The 16,695-nt window shown below is 32.5% G+C and overlaps 1 pseudogene; it reads right to left on the bottom strand.

The window, feature by feature from the left end:
• Positions 1–842: 842 nt before the first annotated feature.
• On the bottom strand, positions 843–8,295 carry LOC133329374 (1,5-anhydro-D-fructose reductase-like; annotated as a pseudogene).
• Between the last annotated feature and the right edge of the window lie 8,400 nt (positions 8,296–16,695).

Genomic DNA, 16,695 nt, shown 5'->3' with positions numbered 1-16,695 from the left:
CTAAAAACATCGACACAAAATGTCAGTAAAAGAGATCGAGTTTCGGCCCATGTGGAATTCTTCTAAGGTTCGATTTTAGGCCTAGTCCCTGGGTGGGAGGTACCAGAAGGAGTGCACCGATATTCCCCATCTTCAAACTTGAACTAAGTTTGAAAGAAATAATAAGATGGGCAAAATTTGGATGAAATCAAAATGTTCTGACACGGATTTGGTCCAAAGTAACATGGGGTCTAGAACCAATATTTCGATGATGCACATTTTCACCGTGTCAAATGTATACACCCTCATTAGCCATAAGGCTGAGGGTATAATTATCCATTAAAAATTTCTGAAATTTGCATTATGGTTACCAAATGGGTTTGTAGAATTAACTTCTAAAGATAGTTTGAACTGCTGTTGCTGAGTTGACAATCCTTGGCCGGACACACTTTCCACACACGGTAATGAACGCATTAGAACAAATTATTAATACTTCTACCACATCTATAGGGAAAATCATATGATTACAGCCGAACTGTTACAACAGGTTAGGTTAGAGTTGGGGATGTGCAGTCACTTATGTGGCTGCAGCACTCTCAGACCGTCAGGTCCATTGTGATCATCCACGAGAAGAAAATAGATGAGTGATCTATTGTAATCAATTGCATCCTGATTAAATTATGTCCAATTCGATTTTTTAATTAAGCAAGCATCAAATTTAGTTATAGTACTAATTTTGTAGATTATATCTGTACTGGATTTTCTTTATGCACATTTAAGCTTTATTAATTATTTTTTCAAAGCACATTTAAAGCACTTTCTTTTTAAAATATGAAATTATAAATAAGTTCTGAATATTGTTTTCAATACTCAATATTGAATGGATAGTGAGGGCTCTTTTTGGCATGCTCCATGGGAATCAAACGATCACCGGTATTATATGAATCCATTATCTTATGATCTTCGGGAGAAAGTTTAAAATCAAAAACATTAAAATTTTCAACGATACGATTTTTATTAACGGACTTTGGAATGGGGACAGCACCAAGTTCAAACTGCAAAATAATAATGTCATAAATGTATTCTCACGGAAATAAATAATAACAATTACTTACCAAATATCTCAATACCACCTGCTCGGGACTTTTATATATATATATTTTTTTTTTTCACCAATTGCCTTTACTTTATCGTCGAATAAATAAACGGGTAATTTTTTGGCTGGTTCTGGTCTTCCGAGTGGACAATAGGCCGTTACAACAATATCATGTTTTTTGCAGAGAGCAATTAACGACTTTTGATTTAAACCGGGATGACATTCAATTTGATTATGAATTGGTTTGATTTTGCAATTAGCCAATAGGCGGGCTAATTGCTCCGAATTGAAATTAGATACACCAATATTCTTGACCAAACCTTTTTCTAGCAGTTTTTCCATAGCTCTCCAGGTGTCCAAATAATCGACATCACTTAAAAGAGAATAAAAAAAGTAATAAATAAATTAGCCTTTATTAAAAAAACCATAAATTCATTGTGATATCCTGAATTTAAAAAATATTTAAAATGTGCTATGAATATATATTTTGCAAGGATCCATTAGGCATCATGTCTTCTATTGGAAATTTAAATTATTAGCATCAATTATTGACATTTGTTTGCAACATGCAAAAGAAAACAAGAAACATACATAGTTACTTTTGATGATATTTGAAACGCTTTCTAAATCAATTGGCCCAAGGATATACCCTATTGCAATTGATCAAAAACAGTTTATATTTAGATTGGTAGTTTAGATTAACATCCGTTTTCAAGTAAATTTCACATAACTTTTTGAATTACGTCTAGAATGACACTAGTCAAGATTGGACTCCTTTCCTTACAGATTATATTTCGGAGTTGGCATATATAGATTTCAAATACTCAAAAAAGTGTTATATACCTTAATTCAACATCACCTTTGGCATTGGTTGGCATCATAACATCATCACGCACGATAAACGTACGAATAGGGCCAATGCATTAAATATAAATCAATATAATCCAAACCAAAGTTTGCCAACGATTTGCGACATGCGTATTCAACACGTTCAGGTTCATGAAAATGACACCATAGCTGTAAGATAAAACAAAAAATCATTTTCACATCTCATTCACAAAAAGCGAAAATCTGAAGCTTGCAGCATTATTTTTAATTACATTTGAAACGATGAAAATATCTTCTCGTTTGATGACACCCTCGGCAATTTTGTCTTTCACGGCTTTTCCAACCTCATGTTCATTTTCATAGAAATATGCGGTGTCGATGTGTCTATAGCCAACATCAATTGCATCGCGCACAGCACGTTCGCAATCACCACCCAATGACTTAAAGGTTTTAGGTAGGGGTCGGTCATCCATTAAAAACCAATAAAACAACAACGCCCAAATCGCACCAAGTTAACATTAAGTTTATTCAACAGGATGCAGCACGGTTTTAATGTTATAAAAAAGAGGAGTAAAAGATGTAAAAACAAATGTTAAAAAATGTTTTGCTACCACATGTTACAGTATGTTTGGCGTTTGAGTTTAAACTACTTAATGAAAAGTGGACGTGATTAGAATTCATTTCATTGCAATGTCTGCGATCTGCAAATTTCTTTCATAAATGCGTGAGTTGACTTACATGCTTAAATCGCTCAAAAGTTATTCAAAGTATATTCTTAAAGGGAAAATGGGTCTATGTTATGTTATTTGAGGTTCACAAATTATAAATAGGACTTTATAACGACATATCTGTCATAATGAAGGTATTCAATAATCCCTAAAAATCTGCACTTTATTTTATATAGCTGTGGTTTATAGCGACAAAATTTGCCAGTCCCTTGGCAGTCGTTAAAAGCGATTTCGACTGTACTTTGTTTTTTTTTTTTTTTTATATACACAAATTCGAAGAAGTTGAATTTTTAAATTGTTTAGTGTTTTGAGTCTCAATAAAATCACAAAGGCGACACAATTTCTCACAAACAGTAAGGAAAGTAGAAAATTCGGACTGGGTCGACTATATGATACCTTTCACCACTTTAAGTACATTCAACGTCGTCGCCTTTTCGAAGGAACATTGACATGAAATTGAACAAACATTATTTATTTAACATGATTTAAAGCAAACTTGAAACAGACTATTCGGAATGCTGCAGCATTCCGAATAGTCTATTGAAAATTTAATCTCATAATCAGACCCCTTCGAAATATACAGTGGTGGTCACGTAATTAAAACATTTACTGTGGTATATATTTTTTGATCAGCCCTCGGTTCTTTTGAAGTATTTTTGAAAATTTTTTTAATTCAGAACACTTCGATATACTGCACTTTAGAGATTTTTGTGAAAATAGAAAATTATTCCATGCAATTTTTCAATAAATAACCGTTTTATGAAAATACATAGACTTTGAAGTGGCCTTATAATTGAAACATTGTGTAATTTTTTGCTTTACTGCATTTTTTTGAAAATATTTTAAAAAAAGCTCTATAATTTAGTTAAATTATGTATACTAAGCACCGATAAAATCATTTACAGATAAAAATTTTTGAAAAAAAAATCTGTAAAATCTGTCATAATTGCCAAAAATTTGTACAGAACACCTAACATTTAGAAAATCAAAAAGTTTCGAGTAAAAGTTTCTGGCACACAGCAACATTATTAATGCTCAACATAAGACTTCAAATATTTGTCAAACTGTAAATTTTTTTTCTTTGAGGCTAAAATAGATTATGTGGAAGTTATTCTATTCAAAAAATATTATTTTGGAAAAATATTGTCATGTTCAATAGATATTAAGGGTCAAGAGTTGAACATCAAACATGATGCTGTGTGCCCGAAACGTTTACTCGTCCACATAGGCCTTGATCTATGTTCGTTCCATTGTGAGTGATATATTTTTTGATGAAATACATTCTATACTGCTCGAACAATCGATTTGATATAAAAAATGCCAATATCAATCGATATTTTCTCACATACTGCAAAAATATTCCGACCTTCTTCAATATAGGCTATCGAAATTGAATCGTTCCTTTAGGTTAATTCCCATTTTTTGAGTTTTTATTTCATATATTTATTTATTTTGAGAATTATTTATGGTTTTCTACTAATTCTAGCAATTTCTGGTGCATTCCGACCTTTATTTTCTATAATAAAGGGCCCCATACACTATACATCATGCCAAGGTATATTAAGAAGGTAACCGTATCAAACCAGCTGATGGTAACATTATATGTCATAACAATTTGTTGTTGTTTTTGATTTTTTTTTTTCAAACCCATTTCCAAACAAAAATTTAAAAATTGAAATACATTTGAAAATAAAGAATAAAAAAAGGATAAAAAGGCATAGCGGTAGGCTATGGAGATGGTATTTCTTTAAGAAGACCATGGAATCAAATACAAGACGTTGGGATCGAAAAGAAGATTTGGTTCGATAGGACCTTTTTGTCTTCTTTATACATTGTTTTCAAAAATTTCATGTGAGGGCATGACAAAACTACGTAAAGAATAGCTTAAATCTTGTTATCTCTCACTACATCCGATGTCACCAACATTATCACATTTAAGCGCACTTTGATGTATCTTTCTATCAAAAATCATTTTGATATTTTAAAATTCATTTATTTTAAAAATTTTCAATTTTCAAAAAGTAAACAAATATTTTTCTTTTTTCAAAATGTTTAATTCTGATTGGTTGAATTTAATTTGCTTCGAGTTTTTTATGTCACGGCGAAATTAGTATTATTCGCCTGGTAAACAATTTTGACATATCATGTTCCCAATTCGCCGATGCGGCTACCTTGTATATCTACCTTGCATCATGCCGTACAGCATTTATCATAGTATTTTTTATTTTTTGAAAGTTTATTTATGTATGTGTGACACACACAATGCATGAAGAAAATCAAAATAGTTTTGATTTTGAAAATTAAACCCTATCAATCTGGTGAATAATATTCATTTTGAAAGTTGTCAGTAAATAATTTTGTGTACAAAAACAATAGAATTGTTACGGAATAAAAAAACAACTGAATTTACGACTCAAAATGCAATTTTTGGGACAAAAATCGATTTTTTTGAATAGTGATTGAAGAGTTTGCCATACACTAGTCAATCTCACATATACGCAAAGGGGTTCATCGGCATGACGGCATGATTTATAGTGTATGGGGCCCTTAAGGGTGATTTTCTAAATGTTAGGTGTACTGTACAACTTTTTGGCAATTATGACAGATTTTACAGATTTTTTTGTTCTGTAAATGATTTTATCGGCGCTTAGTTTACATAATTTAACAAAATTTAAAAGCTTTTTTAAAAATATTTTCGAAAAAATGCAGTAAAGTAAAAAATTACTCAATGTTTTAATTATGTGGCCACTTCAAAGTCGATGTATTTTCATAAAAACCGTTATTTTTTGAAACATTGCATGCAATAATTTTCTATTTCACACTAAATCTCTTAAGTGCAATATATCGAAGTGTTCTGAATTAAAAAAATCAAAAATACTTCAAACGATTCGAAGGCTGATCAAAAAATGTTTACCACAATAAATGTTTTAATTACGTGACCACCACTGTATATGGAAGCTATGTCTTTATCTGCAACAATTTCAACAAAACGCAACAACGTCATTCTAGTCTCATCTTGATACATTGCGCAAAGTTGTAGGACAAACTTTAGGATTTTGGTGCACCATTTACTTAAATCGGACGAAAATATATATGGAAGCCAGGGACGTACGCATTTTGTACTACAATTTAACATGGACAGACAGACAAACGGACACACATAAATCGACGCATAAAGTGATTCTATGCATATTCCCAAAACAAACCATGTGTCTATCCCATTTCCTTTTGCCTTTTACAGTCGTATGCACCACAGTGTGGGGAAAGGCATAAAAAGAGCAATTCCGAAGATGCATATGTCGAACTCCAATATTAGACTTCAGGCTTTGACAATTCACTTTTCATATCCTAATCATCCATGATTATTGATTTTGATCGGAACGATCTTTTTATACCCTCCACCATTAGGTGGACATTCATACTACTTATGATCGATACACATTTTTATATGGCGGCAACAATGGGGGCGAAAAAGTGGAACAATATCGACAATTTTCGACTGAAAGATGTGCAAACCAATGGGAATTCAACAGCTAATTTGGCCGTAAATTTGGGAGCTATCATGTTTGTAACCTAAAAATGCACCAATATTGATAATTTGCTACCCAATGAGAAGTCGAAATACTAAATTACAGACCATGAGTTAACGTCATATGGGGGCTATACAAAATTGTAACGGTCAGACGACGCATGGGTAAATCTGTATATAATTGCGTTCTGATCAAGAATATATACATACATAGTACAAAAAGCGTCATAAAATTTTAAACAAGGTTTGCGACCGGCCGTTCGATTTTATAAACAGTAACAATGCGAATCTCTTTCACTGTACAATCTTTTGAGATAATCATGCTCACAACAGCTGATAGTTTAATTGAAAACATCTTCATATACACACATACAACTTATAAGATAAGAATTATCGCAACTAGAATACAAATTCACTATCTTTCTTGAAGAGCGCCGCATATTAATTGAATAGTTTATTAATCTGTAATTATATGCCTTTTGACTTTGGGTGCAGTACTAGTGGTGGAAACGACAAGCGACAATTGATCGTAAACATTGGGTCTCATGCATAAAAACGAGCAAAAGCGATGAGTTGAGTCAAGTAAGTAATTGCTCGTAAGTTGAGTTAGATCGAACAGCAACTGCTTTTGCTCAATTTCGTATGCATAAAAATGAGTTCAAACCAATTGCAAATACTTGAGCAAATTGAGGTCAAACTTCTAATTGTAATTGAAGTGCAAACATGTCGTCAAGTGGAAGTGAATTAGAAGTAGTAGTAAATACTAATAATAAAATAGAAACTAACGATATATCTACATTTTTAGTATAACAAAAATTAAAGAAAATAAATATTTACTTTGAAAAAAGGCAGTTACCAAGCATTAAAAATATGAAAAAATAAACAATAGAAACATGTGTCAATGAAATGAAGCAAGCATTAGGAATAGAAATAACGGGTTATATTATTATGGTTTATATTATTATAATATGTACCATAAGACGGGGTGTATATACGCCACACATCGAAATATTTGTCGAAGACACTCTAAAGGATATGTATATATACATATATTCCTGATAAAGATCAATTATATCCATACCCGTCTGTTAAAACCCAAACATTTGCAAATACTTGGCTAATATTCTTCAACTTTTTATTCCGTTTACAACATCTCGAAATATTCACCTGAGACTCCATAAATGATATACATTGGTGGCTGAACTAAAGCAACTGAAATTGCAAACTGAATTAATGACCCGTAAGTTTTTTTGAAATATAGTGAAAGTTTTTTTTAAATAAAAATGATTCTATGGAAAACTAAATTGACCCAATTTTGATTTTTTTCTCTTTTATAAAAAATCAAATTTTGCTAGTAACCGACAGCAAAACCGTTATTTTTTGATTACGGCAGCACACCTATGAGACATTGAACATATACGATCCAAAATTTGATCCTTTCCTCGCGTCTTGAACCTTTGGGAAGAGGTTGTGTGTTTGTTAGTGAATCCCTTTTGATTTTGTTATCGATGATGCTCCAAAGATTTTTCTATAGGGTGAAGATCTGATGATTGTGTTGGCCATCATAAAACCCGGATTTTTGACTCCCGCAACCAATCTTTGACATGTTTTAGTTTATATTTGGGGGGTTATTGTCAAGCTTCAACACAAAATATTCATGAAATATTTTTCCAAAATCATTTTCTGTGATAAATTATGTTCACAATCACTGATAACTATTCCTTTTAGTGTACGCGAGTCAACTAAGAGGCATGCTCAACAAAAGTTAAGCAAGAGCTCACAAAACTAAGCAAAAGCTTGTTTTTATGCATATGAAAATGAGAACAATCTCATCCAACATCAATTTCTAAGTTCAAACTGAGCAAGAGGAGATCAAACGTGAGCAGTGAGTAAAAGTAAATACATTAAATTTTATTATGCATACGACAAGCACCTTTTGCTCAAAAAATCGAGTCCGAGCTCAAGCTCACGTTTTATGCATGAGACCCAATGACACTTTCTAGTAAAAAGGTTTTAAAAATGCATTTTATTGACCATATCTTTTCGTATTTACTTACAGTATAGGTGCCCAATCCGATTGCTTGCATTTTGCTGCCATTATTATGGGTAACATAGGGAACTTTCGGGGTGCTCATCATTGTGGAATGTTTGTTCAATGTCCTAAAATTAAAAAAAGTAGAAATTAAGAATCTTATATTCAAATTAAATCGAATTTAAAATCTTTAAAATTAAACAAACGCCACAAATATTTTGTTGTATATTTTTATTTCATCGCATGAAATTAACACCGTATTAATATATTATTTAAAAAATCTAATTTATGTATGTAAGTAGGGTCTGAATAGGAAAATATACTGCCCGCCACCACTACCTGCCGGCTAATTGAAGATGCTTTGGCAAACAACTGTTGCTTACTGTCACAGAAAACCAAAACAATTGAAATTGTTGAGAATGCGTTCTTGAATGAAATTAAAGCTTTCTCAATAAAAAAAGCTTTTGATATACAATATTCTCAAAGTTGTCATATCTTGTTATTATTATAAAAATACCCTTGTCACTCTGATAAAAAAGTGAGTTCAAGGTAGATATACAAGGTAGCCGCATCGGCGAATTTCTACAACAAACATCGGTTGTTGTATTTTGATATGTCAAAAATATTTTGCCAAAACAAACAGATTGGCAAGATTTTTTTACACAAATTCTTGTAGAAAATGTTAATAAAAGTATTGCCAAAAAAGCTCTTCGAAATTCGGAGATTTTCATTCATAATTTTATTTTTTAATTTTTTGGTTCAACATTACAACAACATTTTTGACATTTATTTGTCCAACAGCTGGGCCGATGCGGCTACCTTATTAAATATACCTTGAGTGAGTTCAAATAGTTTGTTAAAGGGTCCGCACAATGACCGCGTTACGCTTAAGAGTCTAAACGCAACCAGAGAGTCACGAGTCAGCGTCATACTTTTTCGCCGGCGTGAAAACCAAACGAAAGAGTTATGCCATGTTCTGACGGGCATTCGAACAACGTAGTTCGCTCTCAGCAAGGCCTATATAAGGTCGGCCAGAAAGCGAATGCATAGAAAAAACTTAAGTTTAACGTCAATTTTTTTTGCCGAGGCGAAATAAATATTTTTTCGCCTAGATATTTTTGTTATTTGTGTTTGTGTTCATTGTCAACTTTGTTGTCAAGAAATTAAAAAAATATATACATATTTTGTTCGATGACATTAGTTATTATATTCCATTATGCATATTTGTGTTGCAACAAATCAAATTATTGTGTGATGCGCTGTTTACGCGTGTACAATTTCAACTCTTCGTCAAATTTGTCATCATTTCGCATTACGCAGGAGTTTATATTAGTTTGGAAGTTCAGATTTGAAATGTTGTGTGATTTACATACTTCCCGAAATGGTGGTATGTAAAGATATGTTTTAAGCGTATTCTTTTGGTAGCTGAAATTTTTTTGCAGACAAGACTGCATTTGAAGTTTTATGTGCCGGCCTTAATTGTACTTAATCCCCTAAGTATATATTTACAAACAATATTATTATAATATACTTAGTGTCTTGCAGGTCAAGAATGCCGATTATGCAACCAAGCATAATCGCAAATATGTTCCTCACACCTCTTCGGGAGTTTTTTACAACGTATCGGCAATTAAAGTGGAAATGAATTAACGTTTTCATCGAACATTTTGAATACATATGATTACCTCCATTTTACCATTACCATAATCGCAAATATGTTCCTCACACCTCTTCGGGAGTTTTTTACAACGTATCGGAAATTAAAGTGGAAATGAATTAACGTTTTCATCGAACATTTTGAATACATATGATTACCCCCATTTTACCAATATTAATAAATATACATATGTATATAACATATTCTTTACGTTTTTGCAGAAATATTTAAATCTTTTTATTTAAAAACGTATTCGATTCTATTAATATTCCCGAAAAAATCTGTCTATCAGTCATGTTTACTAAACTAATATCATTGTATCTAAGAAACGAATGAAGACAGACATTTGTCAAGAGATTTTACCGCTCCCATATATAATTGTGCCCGGCTACATGTGATTTATTGACCAAAAACTCTATAGTATGTATAATATATAGCTTCATCTACGTAACTAGTTTAATTAATATTCTATCCCATATATCAGCTCGTGGAATATATATATATATATATATATATATATATATACAAATACTTTGTATTTCTTCATTTTTTATATTCTATGTATCTAAATAGATGCAATCTTCATAAAAAACACCATACATGTGATATGTTTTTAACTAATATATTTTAAAATATTTAACATATTTTTATAAGTATTTGAGTAAAAAAGTATTTAGATATGAATTTAATGCTAATATTTAAATACATAAATTTATTTAACACGTTTAACATGTTATGTTTATTTATCTGAGATCTGTAACTACTGGGACAAGCAATTTCAACCTAAAAAGAAAAAATGGAGGTTAGGAAGTTTTATGAGAGTTTTCAGTAATTTAAAATACTTTTATAAATTGATTTTCAACAATTTCTTGTACCCCATAATCCTCTGTTTGGCTTTCTGCACCTTAAGCCGTTTATTTAAATGACGCACTCTAAAATTAATCCTGCATTTGAAAAAGAATTCTTTTACCTTAACAGGTAAATCAACGTCTTTGCTTTTTTCGACGAGACGTTGCTTAATTTTATGCGAATGCGATATGGTCATTCCATTAATTGTGTTAAAAATTGTTTCCAAGGTTTTTATTTCTGATAGGAATTGATCTGATGGTTTCAAGAGTGACCCTTTTGACACATGATCAATCCAAGTAAACGAAGGTTCGTGACATTTGTATTCTTCAAGACTCAGCTTTCGAATAATATATCCTGAAATATACTCCAAAGCATCTTCTTGAAGAATACCAATGTCACTTACATTAGTTTCATAAATGTCGGATATGTCTGGCGTTTGGGTCAACTGCTGTTCTTCATAATCTGACAATTCTGACTGTTGAGTATGGCAGTTTAAGTTCTCATACAAAATTGCAGAATCATTGGGACAGATCCACTCGCTGGTTTCATCAATGTCGACATTACCGGTGCATGGGAGCAATTCCGTGTTGCGTGCTGAGGGGAGACATGCGTTTCTTACTTATATTAGGGAAATGCCTACTAACTTACCCAATATGTATTTCCTCAGTCTGAATTTAAAGTCCTGTGGTGAAGGACCGCCTTTGCTGCGTATAGCTCCAAAAAATGTTCCAAGGTATCTTGATTTAGACGTCGTGTTAAGATACATTTAATATTATAATTATGAAGGTAATCATATAGCATCATTAATGAATTATTAGAAATAAGAATTCCCTTTTGGAAGACTTCTAAACTGTTCTTATTTGGTATTATTGGCAAAGCCATTATTTCGTTCATACGTTGTAGTACGTTTTTTGTTTTGGCAGGTCACTACCGAATGCCTCCTACAAAATTAAATGAGTATATGGGTTTCACTTTATTATACAATAATTTACCTTTCCAGGTAACCCAATTGTACCTGGCGACGAATTGTGGACGTCAAACCAGTCATTGGTTAATTGTATGAAATCGGCAGTGTCCACAGCATTGTATATATCCATTCCCAATGAATAGCATCTTTTTATAGCATTTGCAGTGGTATGTGAAAAAAGCTGGGTAGCCAGTTTGACCTTTTGCCTTCCTAATATAAAATCTTGAAATGATTGAATTTTTAAATAATATTCAACACGAACCTGTTCCTTTGACTGAAAGATGTTCCTCTGTTAATTTATAAGTTATTGAGGTATCAGTTGTGTTTGTGCATTTCAATAAGTCGGTAATAGTCCGCGCGGTTATAATTGAATTGCCAATTAACAGTCCTGTATCAATAAAATGGTTTCGGAGTAGTTTTATTAAATGGGGAACATCCGCAAATGAAAATACTCTTTCTGTAGGACTTGTTGGGTGACGAAACCATGGTTTTTCTACATTATAAATAAATTAGACTTTGGGTAATAATATGGCTAAGGTACAGCTGATAATATCATTGTTCTGGTTTTTAGTGCTTCAAGTGGATTGTGAGTCAATTATCTAATGAGTAATTTGAAGACGTTTGAGTTTGTACGTCAAATCCAATATCCCGCATAGAAAACTTACCTGGCGTTATGCCCAAATCTCGCCACAATTTACGATTTGTTGGGCCCATATCGCAGACCACAGCCACAACGAGATAATCGGCCTCCTTTAAAATCGAAATAATATCGAATAAAATTTCCTTCGTCATTTTACAATCGAAGCTATAAAAAACTGGCTGTTTCCACGATTTCATGATTCCACTTGCCATGACGACCTGTACGTAATTTGCCGGCTTCCGTACTAAATCACGTTGAGCGTCGTATTCGAAGGTTTCAGCAACCTTCATCTAGTCGAATGATAGTATGCAAATTTTCTCCTCTTTTGTCATATAATTGACCTGCCGCATAAATTCGATAGAAGCCCACAATATGCCTTTATCGATACATATTTTATTGCACCAATTTTTTAGGGTCGATATGCTGGGTAAAGGAAATCCCTTCTTGTACAAGTGTTGGTACGCTCTGGGCCCAGCAGTGTGCAAACATATGGCGCTAGAAATGTCTGTCCACTGCCACCTTACCATAGTTTTCGATTTCATCTTTTTAACTTGACCCTCTGTAAATATATCTTTTATCAAATCTAAGACATTATTGGCCTCCCAAATCTCCCGTTTCAATTCTTTGTTCTCATTTTCCAATCTCTTAATTAATTCCGCATATTTATCTGTCTCAGCGGCAAAAAATACTGGACTATAAATAAGGTAATTACAACATACTCATTTTCATTTATTGATTGACAAATTACTTAGTCTGAGTTTCCTGATCTTTAAATTGTTTGGATGACTTCGTTGAAAAATTGCTGGTTTGAAATGTAGTATCCGTTGCAATATTTCTAACGGAATCACTGAATTAAAATAAAATTACTATATTTTATATACTGTAGCATCGTAGTTTATATTTGTACGAAAACGTGTCTAATATAGTAAAAGTAAATTAGGTTTTGATATTTCAAATATTAATTCTTCTCCCCTGTATGGAATATTTTTTACGGAAGTCGTAGTAATATTAATCGATTTCAATTGTAATAGTACCATTGCTTTGTTACGCTGTGAATGGCAGAGAAGAAGAAGAGACAACAACTTCTTCTACATTTCAAATCTATATGCATGATCTCCTACAGCAATTGTTATTTTCTTGAAATAAATCACCGTTATTTATTCCTTTTAAAAATTTTTATTTTATAAAAGAAAATCTTTAAACAAAATTAAGTCTCTGTAGTCCTTCAAAAATATTTGTTTATTATATATATACTAAGCTTGGATTACGTTATTAAAATATGTTAAAGCCCAACAGAAACCAGTAAGGAAAGCAGTAAAGTCGGACGGGGCCGTCTATATGATACCCTTCACCACTATGGGTATATTAAACAGGACTATTAACATGAAATTGGATGAAATAAAATATGTGATATTTATCTACATAGGTTATACTAATTTCAGAACGTTTTGTTCCTATTGGTTCCTTGGTGCGTTAATCACTTAAAATCAATCTAAATTAAAAGGGAGCTATATCTAAATCTGAACCCATTTTCACGAAACAAGGCAGTTATCACTCTAGGCTCAATTCAGTACGTTATGCCAAATTTCGTGCAAATCGAAGGATATATAGCGACTTTGGTGCACCATTTACATGAAATCGGACGAAGCTATATATGTGAGCTATATAGAAATCAGTACCGATTTTCTCGAAACTTGGCGGACATCACTCTAGGCTCAATTCAGTACGTTATGCCAAATTTCGTGCAAATCGAAGGATATATAGGGACTTTGGTGCACTATTTATATGAAATTGGACGAAACTATATATGGGAGCTATATCTAAATCAGGACCGATTTTCACGAAATTTGGCAGACATCATTCTAGGCTCAATTCAGTACGTTATGCTAAATTTCGTGCAAATCGAAAGATATATAGGGACTTTGGGGCAACATTTACATTAAATCGGACGAAACTATATATGGGAGCTATATAGGAATCTGGACCTATTTTCTCGAAACTTGGCAGACATCACTCTAGGCTTAATTCAGTACGATATGTCAAATTTCGTGCAAATCGAAAGACATATGGGGACTTTGGGGCACCATTTACGTGAAATAGGACGAAACTATATATGGGAGCTATATCTAAATCTGGGCCGATTTTCTCGAAACTTGGCAGACATCACTCTAGGCTTAATTCAGTACGATATGTCAAATTTCGTGCAAATCGAAAGACATATGGGGACTTTGGGGCACCATTTACATGAAATCGGACGAAACTATATATGGGAGCTATATAGAAATCTGGACCGATTTTCTCGAAACTTGGCAGACATCACTCTAGGCTTAATTCAGTACGATATGTCAAATTTCGTGCAAATCGAAAGACATATGGGGACTTTGGGGCACCATTTACATGAAATCGGACGAAACTATATATGGGAGCTATATCTAAATCTGGACCGATTTTCACGAAACTTGGCACATATCCCTAAATGATTAGGCTGTACCAAATTTCGTGCAAATCGAGAGATATATAGGGACCGTTTACATTAAATCGGTAAAATATATATATGGGAGCTATATCTAAATCTGAACCGATTCTTCCCAATTTCAATAGGGTTCGTCCTTGGGCCGAATAAGTGACTATGCCAAATTTCATCCAATTCGGATCATAAATGCGACCTGTACTTTGTTTACAATTTAACATGCACAGACAGACAGACGGACGGACATGCATAAATCGACTTAGAAAGTGATTCTATGCATATTCTCAAAAGGAACCATGGGTCTATCTCGATTATTTTTGCCTGTTACAAACATATGCACAAAGACATAATACCCTGTACCACAGTGTGGTGAAGGGTAAAAAAAAACATTAAACTACCAAAGTTTCCAAAATGTTTAATTTTTTATTGTTATATTTGAGTATATTATTTGAATAATACACGCTTTTTTGATCTTAAAATTTATATTCTTCATCTATTATCTGATTATGAGTGCATACATATACATATCCTTTGGTGCGGAAAATATGTCTTACATGAATAACAATTGCCGAAAGAGATAACACAAAACATTAAATTTGATGTAGAGGTTGGTGTTGGTTGTTGGCGTCTTCCCTACAAAATGTTCAGTATTTTTAGACAACAAATTTGTGCACTTGATATGGAGCAAATGGAATATTGGAATTGTTAAAAAAACTTATCGTAATATTCTTACCAAAACTAGATCAAGTGCCTTATATAACCTTGGCTCTCAGAATTATGTACATGAATTAACCCGTTCATACAACACTATTCTTAATTCATGTCATCAGAGTTTTTTATTTCAAACTTTTTGTTTCTTGTTTTACACCAAAATTGTAACATATTTGCTTGAATCAAATATGGATCTAAATAGAAAAAATAATTCTCTTTCTCCTGACTATAGCATGAACCCATATCTATTTACTTTTAATTCATGTTTTCAATTTTTTTCTGAAAATATTGTTGTTTTCATACATTTTATATTTTCTGAATTCAAATGTCACATATGTATATGTAAATAAAAAATTGGAGAATTTTTGTTTGGGTTTCCCCACATTTGTTTCTTGTTTTGCACGCTAATTAGAACCAAAGGGAAGGAAATGCATATTGCATTACGAAGATGACAAAATTTACATCCTGCTGCATATATAAAAACTAGACAATTTGTTACTTTTCATTCATCATTTTCAATTTTACTGAAAAAGTTTGAAAATTTTATAAATATTTTCCAGCTGTCAAAATTAATTTATTTTCGATAAATGCTCTCAATTGTTAGGGATGGGACGAATCTCTTTGTTGTTTGGAGAGTGATTCGAATTGAACTACGTACAAAAATCGGTGTTCGCCCAGAAAAATTTGTATGGGGAACTAAGTAATTACATCATAATTAAGGGTCGAAATTTTGTAGCACTCATTGAAATTTGGTAGCACTGTTGATTTTTACCTAAAATGTGGCAACTCAATTGAGAGCAAGTGAGAAATTTTGAGTATGACGCTGAGCAAAAATGAATAAAATCTATTCTAGCGTCATGCCGCTAGACGCGAACGTCAGCCGTCGCGATTTCCCGTTGCCTATAAGAAACACACGGCAAACGACTGTCGCTGACTCTAGACTCTATGGTTGCGTTTAGACTCTAAAGAGGTTTGTTCAGCGTCATACTCAAAATTTCTCTCTTGCTCTCAATTGAGTTGCCATATTTTAGGTAAAAATCAACAGTGCTACCAAATTTCAATGAGAATTTATATCAAAACATATGGCAGTGCTGTTGAAAAAACAAATATTTTCAATGATTGTGGATGTTTTTTAACGAATTAATAATAAAATGGAAGAAAAATATTTTTTTTCGATAATTTTATCCAAGTTCCTTGACATTATTGTTT

Source organism: Musca vetustissima, unplaced genomic scaffold, assembly GCF_032173495.1.
Source record: "Musca vetustissima isolate MV318-11 ecotype Yass unplaced genomic scaffold, APGP_CSIRO_Mvet_v1 utg2026, whole genome shotgun sequence".
Lineage (NCBI taxonomy): Eukaryota > Metazoa > Arthropoda > Insecta > Diptera > Muscidae > Musca > Musca vetustissima.
The sequence above is the reverse complement of the archived record's forward strand: the minus strand, read 5'-3'. Positions and strand labels throughout refer to the sequence as shown.